This window comes from Pecten maximus, chromosome 6 (assembly GCF_902652985.1).
Source record: "Pecten maximus chromosome 6, xPecMax1.1, whole genome shotgun sequence".
NCBI classification, from domain to species: Eukaryota; Metazoa; Mollusca; class Bivalvia; order Pectinida; family Pectinidae; genus Pecten; species Pecten maximus.
The window spans coordinates 23,537,532-23,552,132 of NC_047020.1; the positions used below are offsets into that span (position 1 = coordinate 23,537,532).

The 14,601-nt window shown below is 39.0% G+C and overlaps 1 protein-coding gene across 2 annotated transcripts in view; it reads left to right on the forward strand.

Annotated features, from left to right (window-relative positions):
* The first annotated feature begins 2,197 nt into the window (after nt 1-2,197).
* Nucleotides 2,198-14,601, forward strand: part of LOC117329288 — a 47,456-nt gene continuing 35,052 nt past the window's right edge. Inside the window, exon 1 of one of the 2 annotated variants that reach the window (XM_033887157.1) lies at nt 2,198-2,448. The gene's annotated coding sequence lies outside the window, so the exon portion shown is untranslated. Of the gene's footprint in view, nt 2,449-2,500; nt 2,698-14,601 lie in introns of those variants that run through there. The other variant, XM_033887158.1, reaches the window with a different exon arrangement.

The window sequence follows — 14,601 nt, forward strand, 5'->3', positions numbered from 1 at the left end:
AAGTACAAGGTTTGGATTCAGCATGACAGCTCAGATATCATTAATCACATAACTGATTGTTATTGCCAGTGTCCTACTGGATACAGAACCATAGGGGTATCGTGTGCCCAGTATCGTAGCCAGAATCCTTTACTATTTAGGATAGTACATGCATTTGGAAACCATTAAGCCTTTGCATCCAAAAGTCAAAAGGTTTAAGGAAAACCTCAAGTAAAATATATTTCGTTACCAACCGTCATCTTCCAGGTATAAGATATGGTCGACCATACATCTTTTTTGTCATTTTGGCACAAAAAAGGGCGCTATGTCTTGCGCGTGTACATGTTTGGACTTAAATGCCTATTTGTAAACGTAGGACTACGGAGGCTACCAATATCACATACAAGCTATCGTATTTTCTTCTTATGCCATTTTGAAACCCCATCGTTACTTAAACAACACATACGTATGATGACTGACTAATTAGTAAATTAACGATCAATGTATAACGCTAAGGCGCCATATAACATGTAATATTATTGAGTAATGTAGGGGACCTTGATTTTCGATCTAATAACATTTCTGTTTAGCAGAGCGTATAACTATTTGATTACCTTACGAAGCACTGAAGCTTAAAACGAACACATGGAAACACTTCTAGCCAATGCTCTCTTTTCAATCACCATTAAGTCCGTATCTACGCCAGAAGTCACTCTACGATGTGATTTACTCGGGATTGACACGAAGCAAAGGTCGTGTAAACATGGCCGTCCTAAGAACTGTTTCTAATATCACAAGAAAGCCATTCCTGTGATAAATCTGTCGTTTTATTTACAAAGTCTTCTAGATTTATTTTCTCCATGCGCAAACGTGTATCTTTCGCCTATAAAAACACCATCTTCCTTGTATACAGACTCTACCATGTGTAAAACGCCATCTTCCTTTTATATAGACTCTACCATGTATAAAAACGTAATATTCCTTGTATACAGACTCTACCATGTATACAGACTCTACCTTGTATAAAACGTCATATTCCTTGTATACAGACTCTACCATGTATACAGACTCTACCATGTATACAGACTCTACCTTGTATACAGACTCTACCTTGTATACAGACTCTACCATGTATACAGACTCTACCATGTATAAAAACGCCATCTTCCTTGTATACAGACTATACCATGTATCAATACGTCATATTCCATTTAAAGCAAATGTGTGCTACTGTGATAAAATTAGGCAGTGTTAAGCCATCGAGCCTAACGTCCGGACTTTTGGCACAAATGGTTACAACACTCGTCTACCAAGGGGGAGGTCCCGGGTTCGATTCCCGGTCCGGTCGCAACAAACTACTATTATCCTGTTCAGCACAATTCTGTATAAGAATCAGACCTGATTTGTTAACAATTTCTCAAAATAAAATAACTTCCTTCGCAATATTTATTTTGGTAGTTGAATTACCCGAAATGAACACTTAGTGACAGTGATATTGTTGTATTGTGAAGGAACAAGACGAGCTATCATTTCAACTCTTTGAGCCAAACGTATTTATGTTGTATTTACACTAGGGGTTTTCATAAACTTCCACTTTCGTTCGAAGGAGTCGAGTAAGCCTCCCAGTATTTTCCTGCTGTATAGCATATAACTTATTCATTTATTTATTTGGATTTATTTATTGTGTTGATTATGTATATTTAGAGTCATTTACGTCATCAAATTCAACTATCTTTAAAGAGAAAACATTCCGGAAAATACCAAAATATTCTAAAATAAGAAACGATTGGTAAAAATCACGGAAACAATGTCTCGAAAATATTTATGTAATAACCCGCATAATAGCCCGTCGTTAGTGATATGAGTTTATCATGTATAAGTCACTAGTTGACCCTGACCCGTAAATGGCGTAAGACAGTGACTCCCTCTAGAGTTCGACGCACGGGTACATCCACATGAAGGATACGCGATCTTGAATGACGATGGACATGCATTAATGATGAGCGAGCGCGCATCCCTGTTAAAGATACCCGACTGAGAATGGGAAACAGAGCAGTTTTTATTGAGTATCGATCGAAAATGTCGCCCTTTATAACGGGCACAGCATCAGCATCTGTGTGCTACCCTATAGTGAGTACCTGTTGTAACGCGAGCCTTTAGCTGGAGCTCTCCTGTACGTATAGTTATATATAGCGCTTTACCTATGTACATAATGTATATAAAACAATCTTATTAGTGATTTATTTGTGACTGCTAGTGCTGCAGGTGAACAATTCTGTCATTAATATTTGATTAAATTGCAATCAAATTATTGGAATCTGTTGATCATGGTTCTGGACGGTTCTTGGTTTGTGTAAGACTCATGTCATGCACATGCGCACACGTGTTGTTGGTGTGTCTGGGAATTCCGTTCGTTATTCTTACATCGAGAGACAAAGTCACGGAACCAAACAACCCACAACTGTACAGGTAAGTGTGATAATTACGTCTACATTGTCTGTCTCCTGTCCGGTCACGTCCGTTATAACGTCTAACTTAGTCACGAAGCTTGTGTCGTCCTACCTCACAATGATACCGCGTGGATATTGTCTGGAAAGTTCTGATTGTGTGACAAGGTTTGTCTAAACCTGATGGTATAACTATCGGATAACAAAATATGAAGATGTGTTGATGGTGATATTTCACAAGAAGGATGTTTAACGGGGTAGTGGATGCGAGGTAAGCGATAAAATGTCAAAACTTAATACATATTCGCGCAAATATATTTACAGATAAATTAAAGGCAGTTAAGCTGCTTTTTAGGTTACAAAAATCACCATTTTTTCACATTGGGATCAAATATTTAAAGCACATATATCAGTCATATATTTCAATTATGAAATGAAATAGTCTAGATGTAATTCCTTCTATAACATGAAGTACTTTAGCAAATTTACAAGAAATGGATATTTCTTTTTGAAGAGACACGTTATTAAGTTATATATTTTTTTAAACGTTTGGCACCATATTGGAAATATAAGACATATTTCGTTACATTTTCTAAAAATAATAATAATAATACATTACAGTTTTTTTTTATAGAACATACGTGTGTAGTGTATTGTATGTGTAATGTTGATACCATATACAGTAATAACTCATCGCGTCATGGTACGTGACAATGCGTGACAAATCCAGCACGAACTAATATGCGCGAGCCGGAAGTAGGGTAGACGTAGCGTGTTACCCATCACGTGATAACCGGTGCACCGAATGCCCGGATCTTTCTCTTCATCTCGTAGGCTGAACACACTTTTTTTCAAAATGTTTTATTGATGAAAAGTTGGTATTTCTATTCTATTCTCGAGAGAAATATTCCCGTTTATTGATACCAACGGACATAAAATCGTCAGTTCCTTAGTTCAGTATAGAATTATCAGAATGACATATTGCCTTTTAATTTTAATTTATCTTTGCATAACTCTGACACAGGGACCTGAGAGTATCTTACAGTCAATGTGTTTTGGACCTTTCCTAGTGTGTATAGCACATTTTCGTGTGTGTATAGCACATTTTCGTGTGCGTATAGCACATTTTCGTGCAAACGTTTCTGGGGTCTAGATTGAAATTCGATAAAAATACACATAAACTGTAACAAGTTCCCAGGTCCCTGTACTCTGTAGATATCGAAACGTACGTCACCTGACGGCGATTTAGCATTAACACCGGAAGTGAGAACTCCGCTCAATATATTAAAACTAGTACTTACTTCTGTTGAAGTGATTGTCCTCATTAAGTTCTTGATAATCACATCTTACCGCACCTTGACAATATCCTTTATACAAATATATCATAATATAAAGTGTATACAGGTGTGTGACATTTTCATTTTCCGCCATTTTACATAAGTCATAAGTGTTTGTGTAACATTTTATTATTTTGTCGACACAGTTTCGTTATAAAATATGTTTAATAGTCAATAAATCTATAGGTACATGTAACATTTTAATCTATGACTTCATCCCGTTATCTGTCATCACAAACACGACATAAAACTCTTAAAATGTTCGTGAAATCTTACTCTTTATTATCGCTTCCACAATAACCATTTCAAAGTCCACCTGCTCTCGTCACCCAAGTACATGTACTTTTAGCAGGTTCCACCTATGGAAATAATGTTGAGAGAAGCCGCCGTTATAATGTCCCTTAGTATCATCTAATTTATTCCATAAAATCAGATTAAAATCACTTCAACATCAACAGAAACAATATATCATGATTTCTTTCCCCAGAAAGTTCCTTTAGTATGTATATGGTAGTACTATACACAAATCTTTATATCACATGTAGGGACCTGAGAATATCATCTACCGGTATATATCACAGGGACCTGATAATATCATCTACCGGTATATGTCACAGGTACCTGATAATATCCTTTATATACCCCCAGGGACCTGAACATAAACTCTATATATCACAGGTACCTGATAATATCCTTTATATACTAGTATCCAGGGACCTGAACATATCCTCTACATATCACAGGGACTTGAGAATACCCTCTATGTTCCCAGGGACCTGAGAATATCCTATATATTCCAATATATCACAGGGACCTGCGAATATCAGTTTCTGTCACCAACCACAGATTTTTGCTGGCATTGTTCACAGATATGTAATCCATTTTACTAGATCGAGATACATCTGTCATACCCTAGGGTGTGATATCTCAGTCAACTATAGGGTACGTCAAATCGCACGTTCTTACAATACAATGACGTCACGGCAATAATCTAAGCACACTACGTCAAGAATGTGTTGCAGTGCAATTTTTTTCCCAATATATCATATCAAAACAGTCTGAAAAGGAGAAAAATAATCATCCCATCCCTTAAGGATGTGACAGAGAAATCATCAAGGGATGATATTCATGATTGTCTAACCCTCAACAGACCCTCGGGTTAGACAAGAAAGACTATTATCCCTCGGGTTAGACAAGAAAGACTATTATCCCTCGGGTAAGACAAGATAGACTATCATCCCTCGGGTTAGACAAGATAGACTATTATCCCTCGGGTTAGACAAGATAGACTATCATCCCTCGGGTTAGACAAGATAGACTATCGTCCCTCGGGTAAGACAAGATAGACTATCGTCCCTCGGGTAAGACAAGATAGACTATCGTCCCTCGAGTAAGACAAGATAGACTATCATCCCTTGGGTTAGACAAGATAGACTATCGTCCCTCGGGTAAGACAAGATAGACTATCATCCCTCGGGTTAGACAAGATAGACTATCGTCCCTCGGGTTAGACAAGATAGACTATCGTCTCTCGGGTTAGACAAGTTAGACTATCACCCCTCGGGTTACACAAGATAGACTATCGTCCCTCGGGTTAGACAAGACAGACTATCATCCCTCGGGTAAGACAAGATAGACTATCATCCCTCGGGTTAGACAAGATAGACTATCATCCCTCGGGTTAGACAAGACAGACTATCATCCCTCGGGTTAGACAAGATAGACTATCGTCCCTCGGGTTACACAAGATAGACTATCGTCCCTCGGGTTACACAAGACAGACTATCGTCCCTCGGGTAAGACCAGATAGACTATCGTCCCTCGGGTTAGACAAGATAGACTATCGTCCCTCGGGTAAGACAAGATAGACTATCATCCCTCGGGTTAGACAAGATAGACTATCGTCCCTCGGGTAAGACAAGATAGACTATCATCCCTCGGGTTAGACAAGATAGACTATCGTCCCTCGGGTTAGACAAGATAGACTATCATCCCTCGGGTTAGACAAGATAGACTATCGTCCCTCGGGTAAGACAAGATAGACTATCATCCCTCGGGTTAGACAAGATAGACTATCGTCCCTCGGGTTACACAAGATAGACTATCGTCCCTCGGGTTACACAAGACAGACTATCGTCCCTCGGGTAAGACCAGATAGACTATCGTCCCTCGGGTTAGACAAGATAGACTATCGTCCCTCGGGTAAGACAAGATAGACTATCATCCCTCGGGTTAGACAAGATAGACTATCGTCCCTCGGGTAAGACAAGATAGACTATCGTCCCTCGGGTTACACAAGATAGACTATCATCCCTCGGGTTAGACAAGATAGACTATCGTCCCTCGGGTTACACAAGATAGACTATCGTCCCTCGGGTTAGACAAGATAGACTATCGTCCCTCGGGTTAGACAAGATAGACTATCGTCCCTCGGGTAAGACAAGATAGACTATCGTCCCTCGGGTTAGACAAGATAGACTATCGTCCCTCGGGTTACACAAGATAGACTATCGTCCCTCGGGTTACACAAGATAGACTATCGTCCCTCGGGTTAGACAAGATAGACTATCGTCCCTCGGGTAAGACAAGATAGACTATCATCCCTCGGGTTAGACAAGATAGACTATCGTCCCTCGGGTTAGACAAGATAGACTATCGTCCCTCGGGTAAGACAAGATAGACTATCATCCCTCGGGTTAGACAAGATAGACTATCGTCCCTCGGGTTAGACAAGATAAACTATCGTCCCTCGGGTTAGACAAGATAGACTATTATCCCTCGGGTTAGACAAGATAGACTATCATCCCTCGGGTTAGACAAGATAGACTATCGTCCCTCGGGTTAGACAAGATAGACTATCGTCCCTCGGGTTAAACAAGATAGACTATCGTCCCTCGGGTTAGACAAGATAGACTATCGTCCCTCGGGTTAGACAAGATAGACTATCATCCCTCGGGTTAGACAAGATAGACTATCGTCCCTCGGGTTAGACAAGATAGACTATCGTCCCTCGGGTTAGACAAGATAGACTATCGTCCCTCGGGTTAGACAAGATAGACTATCGTCCCTCGGGTAAGACAAGATAGACTATCGTCCCTCGGGTTAGACAAGATAGACTATCATCCCTCGGGTTAGACAAGATAGACTATCATCCATCGGGTTAGACAAGATAGACTATCGTCCCTCGGGTTAGACAAGATAGACTATCGTCCCTCGGGTTAGACAAGATAGACTATCGTCCCTCGGGTAAGACAAGATAGACTATCATCCCTCGGGTTAGACAAGATAGACTATCGTCCCTCGGGTTAGACAAGATAGACTATCGTCCCTCGGGTAAGACAAGATAGACTATCATCCCTCGGGTTAGACAAGATCGACTATCATCCCTCGGGTAAGACAAGATAGACTATCATCCCTCGGGTTAGACAAGATAGACTATCGTCCCTCGGGTTAGACAAGTTAGACTATCATCCCTCGGGTTAGACAAGATAGACTATTATCCCTCGGGTTAGACAAGATAGACTATCGTCCCTCGGGTTAGACAAGATAGACTATCATCCCTCGGGTAAGACAAGATAGACTATTATCCCTCGGGTTAGACAAGATAGACTATCGTCCCTCGGGTAAGACAAGATAGACTATTATCCCTCGGGTAAGACAAGATAGACTATCGTCCCTCGGGTTAGACAAGATAGACTATCGTCCCTCGGGTAAGACAAGATAGACTATCGTCCCTCGGGTTAGACAAGATAGACTATCGTCCCTCGGGTTAGACAAGATAGACTATCGTCCCTCGGGTAAGACAAGATAGACTATCGTCCCTCGGGTTAGACAAGATAGACTATCGTCCCTCGGGTTAGACAAGATAGACTATCGTCCCTCGGGTTAGACAAGATAGACTATCGTCCCTCGGGTTAGACAAGATAGACTATCGTCCCTCGGGTTAGACAAGATAGACTATCATCCCTCGGGTTGAAGTTTTCTCCATGACACCCTCAAGGTCGGAGAAGATTATATGGCTTTCCCGTTTTACATGCTCCAAGATTTCTCTGTAACCCCGTTGGGGATGAATGACAGCACGTGCTGTTAACAATACAATGACGTCACATCGACTAAATCATCACATCATGTCAACATTGTAGCGTAAATGAATTACAATATGTTTTAGTTAATTGAACAACTGGGCACTGCGTAAATGAAATAGCAAGATTGGATAAAAATAGCCACTACCCTGAGGAGGGAGAAATCTCCAACCCTCAGGTTCGTCTAGTCCTCATCAGAATCTCGGGTTACACAACCTAGAAAATCAACCCTAGAGGTGATTCTTTTCATTATCCTACCCTTATATCAGTTCTATAAAGAACCATTCATACCTTGTATTAGAGTTGTACAACTTAACAATATCAAAGAGTATAGACACGGGAATGGTGATATTAGTGTTCTATCCACCCCATATGGACATCAGAATTAGTTTACGTTTGACATATACTTTATAGGAAACATAATTATACGTTGGAGGAGTGTCTCCACTCTTCAAGTCCCTGTGTTTCTACCCAGTTGACAATTAACTACACTTAAGAATGATCATAATGCTCCAGTTTACTTTGTGTTCTCTGAGCACCATTAGTGCCTATTGTAACGACGGTATAATGCACTAGGTTCCACGTGACTAAGAGTCTCGTCAGCCTCCAACTTCATGACCGCCTCGGTTACATTACTCAGTGTGTCGTTTGTGTTCATTAGTAACAATCGATATCGACTGTAATTACGCCAGGTTACCCGGACAGGTTACCCGGACATGTTCAATACGGGTACATTACTGTCAACAGTCCTGGAAGGACATCAACAAGACTATGTTATATTCAGTAATAAGTTATGTTAATGACATCATGGGTACGGCAGGACTTTACATTCAGTTTTACAACAGGTGTCTGCATCTGGTTAGTGTTCATATCATGGAAATACTTATGTTTTCCACAAAATTATAAACACAGTTATCAACAAAATTATGACGTCGCCGAAAGTGTTTATTGACAATAAAATAATTATTGTCTAACTCCTTGTAACAAACCTAAACTGAACTGAATTTTTGATGTAAACAACATGATGGGCATATACACACTGTGATATCGTCGACATGTTAACAAAATTAACATGAACGTGTTATCAGTGGCTTTTTACCGACCGCGGAGCGGTTTGTTTCGTTTCGATGTCACGTTGATTGCGTCAACCGGAAGTTGATTTTGGTGACGTTGACCGGAAGTGTACTGCAGGTCGACTAAGCGGTCGATATCTAGCACTCGCTCTTCGAATTCACACATACCAGAAAAGAATATCCATAAGAGAACCAGAAGTACGAATAGGCTGACCTCACTAGAACTTAAGTTCATTCGGGCCAGTTCGGTGTTGATAATTTACGCAATGCATAGTAACAATTAAAATATAGAGAAACAAATAAGATAAAAAAAGTCCTCACGCTGTCATCTCGATTAAGTGAATGGAAGCCAATCGATGTATCATACAGATATTCTAGTTCGCCTGAAACGCCGCTGAAAATTTGAACATCTCTACGGAATAAATATCATATTTAATTTCACAAAGGCGGCGTATGTTGATAATGTATCTATCACCAAACACTGTTAAATGTCAAATAAGTATTTAATGTTCTTGCGAGCGAGGCGATAGAATATGCAATAGTATAAAAGTTGCAAACACTGATGCAGGTCTAATAACAGTCTAATTATCTCTTTATCTGTATGAGTGTATTATTTATTTTTATGGAAAATGTTCACGTTTAACTCCGAATTATACTATCGTCCCGAAACCAAACGGTGTTGTCTGGTGACCCATACTTCCAACTTTACATGAACGGTTAAAGAGTGGATCCCCCGGAGAGACGAAAATGTCACCGCCATGGTGGGATAGACAGGAGATAATGAACGAGTGGAGATTTATTATATGTTAATGCATTTCCAAATTTATAACGACGCCGGATAGATGTTTGGTATTTAGTTGAAACTGTTTCTCGGCAAATGCGCAAAAACATTGTTATAAGCTAGTGTGATGTTTTACACGTGTACTCTATGTACAGTAACAGTTATATGAAGAAAATCCTTTAAAACGTACATCTAATGTTAAACAGTAGAGTTTAACGATCTTAAGCTTGTTTGGTCGAAATATTTAGGTTTTGTGAGCATGTCTCTCCTTGAAATTAGTTTCCGTTAGTAGCTTCCGGTTTAGATGTTTCGTAAACAGTTGGCGACTTATTTTTTCCCCGATTACTTTTGAGGCTGATTTTGTTGTAACATCACATCGCGAGCTGGGTACATAGTGACAAGATAACAAACACTAGACTAGTGATCTGAAGTAGCTGTAACAAAACATTTATATACAGACTGCACTCAACCCAGTCAGCGACAACTACTCCATAAATGTCACTTTGATTTGAATGGGATTACAAACAATGCGACGATCGATCGCTGTAGCATTAGATAGTGAACTGTTCAATCATCGGTGAACCTGTTTGCGAATTTTTATGTATTTTCATGAGAGTGGTTCTTTGATAACATCAAACATCCAGATGAGGTAGAAATCACAGTCAGGAGCACGCTTTGGTTCATACCAAGTCATTGACACACGCAGGCTGTCGGGGAAGGTATAACGTACGTCACATCAGTTTGTTACGACAGTCATGGGGATGTAAAATCACGGCGTAGAAACCGTATCAGTAAGGCGGGATGTACCACAAAGCTCTACTCTGATAACAAAATACTTTATTTTGTTTAGACCAAACATTTCAATCAAGGGTCCGTGTACTGTAAGTCTGTGAAACTAAGACACAATGGCATATACTCTGGTTCCCTCATGTGTAAATCCATGATGCCCGTGGAGTTTAGATTTCCGTATATCCAGGTACGATTTTGGTCTACTTGCTTAAAGTGACCAATTCAGATTGTTTTTGGTGGGGGTCATCGTCATGCGTCCGTAAACGATTTACATTTTCGATATTTTCTCAGAAACCAGGGGAGGGGATAAACTTTACTATAGTTTATAGGGAAATCACACTTATTCAACATCATTCGTTGAATTGCCAATGGACAATATAATTCAAACTTGGTGAGATGTATCAGTATCGGAAACCAGTTTGAAGCTTTGCACATGTTTGCCAGGACTGACCCCCCGGGGCTGATTGGCGGAATCAAAAGGGGTCATATTTACTGAAATATATACTTTGGTGACCGTTCAGGCCTTTGGGTCACTTGTGATATAGTCAGTACCTTAGGACTGTGTTTGAAATATAGTTGTTGGGCTGATCTATAAGTAAATTAGGTCCATACCAGTGTGTATAGAGCATTTTAGACATTGTTTGGGAAATGTAAAGATGTCCAAAGTGTAACTCTGCTGCAAACCAGCCGTCGGTAAATGATGATACTTTACTTAAATTCAAATTCAAATTAATTTTGTTTCTCTTTTCACTAGATTATGCATAGAGAAAACATATTTACCATATACAGCATACAATTATAAGCAGCTCCATTTCCCAGCCCAATCAAATTAAGACCAGACCGAGTTCCGTTTAATTATTTTTTGTACTGAACCAATATTTTTGCTGTTTCGTTGTCTGAAAAAGAAAACCAGTGGAAATCCATACAAGGCTTGTCTCACCATGGGACTGTAAGCTCCTCGGGTTACTAACAAAACCTAGCCGACGTGTTACATGTAGTAAAGTCTTGTCAATGGTATTACGAAGAAAACACTATTTTGTATCGCCGCCCGGGGACATTTTTAGTACTAATATTTCTGTTTTAACTTGGCATTGCAACAAATTGCAGAATCCTGAAGTCATATAAAGTTGAGAATTTGTACTTCACTGTTGAAGGAATGACGTATACTAGCATTCGCAACTTCTAAACAATATATATTGTCAATGGTGCGTGGTGTTTTTTTCGCACTGTACATTACGCTAATATGATTTTAGGCATGGCCTATGTGAGAGCGCAGCAATCCTGGTGCCCATGGAATTCGAGAAACAAGCACACATAATCTAGTGTACTAGATTCTAGAATAGTAAATCCCACGTTACAAAATGAATATATTGCCAACATATCTATACACTGGTTTGTAATAAAGTATATATCAACAAGAATTATGATTTAGATAACTTACTACAAAAACTAATCGTAGAATAAGTCTTAAAATAGACTGATTAAGCGATGACAAGGTGACGGGACAGCAGATCTCGCAGATGAGCAGCAGACGACAACAACAAAATTCGGAAGTCCTCTTTATTTTATGTGCTATATTTGGTAAACTTGTATGCAACTCGAACGGACCGGAGCTGCACTCGTAAAACACCGGAAATATTTTCGTTGAAAATTATACCGTTACGTTTTGAATATAAAAAATTAAGAACTAGTTCGTGATCAATTTTATCAACAAATTCTAACTAGTGTGAAATCAAACATTTGCATATTTTTAAAATCTTGATATTTTGTAATCTCCCGAGAATGTGACTTTGAATACAGTCTTGCGCAACACTATCGTACTCAGCCTCTGTATAGTTAACGGTCTGATATTATCTATCATACTCAGCCTCTGTATAGTTACCGGTCCGTTATTATCTATCATACTCAGCCTCTGTATAGGTACCGGTCTGAAATTATCTATCATACTCAGCCTCTGTATAGTTACCGGTCTGATATTATCTATCGTACTCAGCCTCTGTATAGTTAACGGTCTGATATTATCTATCATACTCAGCCTCTGTATAGTTACCGGTCCGTTATTATCTATCATACTCAGCCTCTGTATAGGTACCGGTCTGAAATTATCTATCATACTCAGCCTCTGTATAGTTACCGGTCTGATATTATCTATCGTACTCAGCCTCTGTATAGTTACCGGTCCTATATTATCTATCGTACTCAGCCTCTGTATAGTTACCGGTCTGATATTATATATCATACTCAGCCTCTGTATAGTTACCGGTCTTATATTATCTATCATACTCAGCCTCTGTATAGTTAACGGTCTGATATTATCTATCATACTCAGCCTCTGTATAGTTACCGGTCTGATATTATCTATCATACTCAGCCTCTGTATAGCTTTCGGTCCTATATTATCTATCGTACTCAGCCTCTGTATAGTTTTCGGTCTGAAATTATCTATCATACTCAGCCTCTGTATAGTTACCGGTCCTATATTATCTATCGTACTCAGCCTCTGTATAGTTACCGGTCTGATATTATCTATCATACTCAGCCTCTGTATAGCTTTCGGTCCTATATTATCTATCGTACTCAGCCTCTGTATAGTTACCGGTCTGATATTATCTATCATACTCAGCCTCTGTATAGTTTTCGGTCTGAAATTATCTATCGTACTCAGCCTCTGTATAGTTATCTATCATACTCAGCCTCTGTATAGTTTTCGGTCCTATATTATCTATCATACTCAGCCTCTGTATAGTTTTCGGTCCTATATTATCTGTCATACTCAGCCTCTGTATAGTTTTCGGTCTGATATTATCTATCATACTCAGCCTCTGTATAGTTACCGGTCTGATATTATCTATCATACTCAGCCTCTGTATAGTTAACGGTCTGATATTATCTATCATACTCAGCCTCTGTATAGTTTTCGGTCTGATATTATCTATCATACTCAGCCTCTGTATAGTTACCGGTCTGATATTATCTATCATACTCAGCTTCTGTATAGTTACCGGTCCGTTATTATCTATCATACTCAGCTTCTGTATAGTTACCGGTCTTATATTATCTATCATACTCAGCCTCTGTTTCGCTTTCGGTCTGATATTATCTATCATACTCAGCCTCTGTATAGTTTTCGGTCTGATATTATCTATCATACTCAGCCTCTGTATAGTTTTCGGTCTGATATTATCTATCATACTCAGCCTCTGTTTCGCTTTCGGTCTGATATTATCTATCATACTCAGCCTCTGTTTCGCTTTCGGTCCGATATTATCTATTGTCCCCGGATTTAATGTATTTATATATATTTTTATTCGTTTGTATTAGATTAAATTTTTGTGACAAGTAGTGTGTATGCCGTTTGCGGTGTATGATGATATATAAAATTCAGATTACAAGACATTTGTAGTATCGGGCCTTTTGAGTAACGGGGTTATACCTCGGTCACCGTGTAGGGCGTGTGTATGCATTACACATGCCTTAATTACGTGTGATGGTTGTGGTCTGGTAGAAGGGACAAGGGATACTCTGTATATACAAAACACACGACCAGAGGTTATGTCAATGGATAGGTTTAGACATTTTGTTTTCGGTTGGCCGAAAACGTACATTGCTGTATTTACCCATAAGCTGTTCACGGACTGTTACAAAAAGATTCAAGCCGATAACGATTAGTAAAAGCACTCCGAGCTACAACAGATACGTGTTTACACTAAATAGCCACGTATATGAAGGATGAATCATTAAAGGGGACACAATGAAAATAGGAATACTGTTACTATAATAGAGTTAATCTAATTTTTTTTTATTAGTAAAAAGATTAATGTTTCCTATTGCTCATTTATTAAAGAAATTCTGCAGTTTCAATATAAATTGTAAAATCGATATTAAAATGTAATTTTTTTTTTTACATATTTATAAATCTCCTATGATCTAACGTTACATGTATATCAATAATACAAAGTCACAAACCGTGTCTTTATGTATCTTGAGTCCCTGTGATATGTAAGCGTCTAAATGACGTTGATGATAGTTCTATGGATCTGGAATTTCTGAGACGGGTAAGCGTGTAAATGACGTTGATTATTGTTTATGTACCTCGAGTCCCCGTGAAATGCA